Source organism: Mus caroli, unplaced genomic scaffold (genome assembly GCF_978045245.1).
Source record: "Mus caroli unplaced genomic scaffold, Mus_caroli_1 scaffold_5, whole genome shotgun sequence".
In the NCBI taxonomy this organism is placed as follows: domain Eukaryota; kingdom Metazoa; phylum Chordata; class Mammalia; order Rodentia; family Muridae; genus Mus; species Mus caroli.
The window spans coordinates 93,873,447-93,875,313 of NW_028227260.1; the positions used below are offsets into that span (position 1 = coordinate 93,873,447).

Here is a 1,867-nt window from a genome sequence, read left to right on the forward strand (position 1 = left end):
TTACATAGTCTAGGCAGACTCTGAACTTGCAGCAATCTTCTACCTCAGCTTCTTGAATGCAGAAAGTACAAGTGTAAAGCTGCCACAGCTGGCTACACATTACTTTTGTATGTGTTTCTATAATATAAGTCCAAACTCTTAGTTGAATGTCATAACTGAATGTCAAAAGTGCCTCCAGGAGATGCATAGTTTTCACTTGTTAATCCTCCTATTGATTAAAGTGGTCTAGAAACTAAAAATGAGGTCAAATCAGGAAGTTCAAGTTTCTTTCATTTTCAGTTGATCACAAAGAATTGTACAAAAATGAAAAAGCAGAGTTGCTCCAAGTCCACGGAGCTTAGCACACACCGAGACTCTGACCTTTCCCTACTATCATACAATATTTTACTTTAACAAAAATATTTAGGCAAGTTTCAAAGTTCTCTATTATTGTATGGGTACCCAGTGAGGACGATGAATTGTACATTTGTCAATATTGAACTGCATATCTAAGCTAAATAATCTGCAGGAAAAGAAAACAACAAAGTATCCCTTTTCAATTGGTTTCATACTTTTTTTTACAGACAACACTGAATTGAGATAAATCTGTAGATCACTATACATCTGATGTTAACATTAGAAGCTGTAGTATGTAAATGTTCCAGTTGTATATTCTTCGGCATTTGTCCAATGATAACCAAATGTTTTAAGCGTGTAAAATAATATTTGGGTGAATGATACTGCCATGGATCCTTTTGTTTAATTTTATATATAAGCTCTGATATTCTAGTAAACTAATTTTTTTCACCTAGTCTTTGGGTTATCATTTCTTGGATACATAATGGAGATGTAAATAAGCAACAAAAAGATAACAAAGAAATCATCTAGAAAGCCCAGAATTCCAAACAAGTCTTCAGGTACAAAATCTAGAGGTGATATAAGATAGAAAAAAGCTCCTATCAAACAAAGCATTATCCTAACGTGGAACATCCAGAAGAGGCCCCCAACTGAAAACATTTCCCTGAATGCATGTCTCAGCAAGTTGGGGAAGTCCATGATTCTTTCCATAATAGATCTAGGCTGCCCTGAGAATCTCCGGTTATAATCATTAACATCTTGACGCAATCTTATAACATCCTGAGATTGATCATTTTCACCAAATACTGTTAGGAGTAGAGTTACTGTTTGTCTACAGATAGGACAACTGATTGCACCAAGCCAGGACCCGTATCGCTAGTATGCAATTATGCAGGAACCACAAGAGAGATGTCCACAGTTTGTTTCAACAGGATGTAAGCAGATTGGACAGTACATTTCAGTGTAGAACTGCTGTCATGCAGGAGCAGGGACATCCTGTTCTGTTTGGAATTGTTCTCGAAGCACTCTGACTAGCTCTTGGTTTACTGGATGAATGTTCTGCTGTACATTTCTGAGAAGCGCATACAGAAGAGTAGTGTTCAACGCAAAGCTGACCGCCACAGCCACAAGGACTTGGTCACTCACTCCTTCTATAAATGAGTCATCCTGCTGCAAACTCTGACCTTCAACTGTAGTATCTGGCCATTACAGGGCTTTGAATCCAAGATTCTCCTAGGACTCCAAAGCATATATCTTGTGTCTTGTTGTCTTGGAAATGCCAATATCTTTGCATTAAGGTCGAATGTATATTATAGCATTATTCTGAGACGCCCTAAGCTCATCAGGGCCAAGGAACTACTGTGCCAGTTGGCGGGTCGGCATAGAGCTCATCTCCCGGGACTACCTAGCTACTCCTCCGGTGCAAACTACAGGCGGCTTCTTAAGCCAGGGGGCGCACAGGCAGTGCGGAGCCCCAGCAAGGGTGAGCAGACTGGAGAGACACATGCTCGGCCTGCCCCCTGCTGGGCAC

At 40.1% G+C, this 1,867-nt stretch overlaps 1 pseudogene; it reads right to left on the reverse strand.

Annotated features, from left to right (window-relative positions):
• Positions 1-773: 773 nt before the first annotated feature.
• On the reverse strand, positions 774-1,630 carry LOC110288589 (E3 ubiquitin-protein ligase RNF170 pseudogene; annotated as a pseudogene).
• Positions 1,631-1,867: the final 237 nt, after the last annotated feature.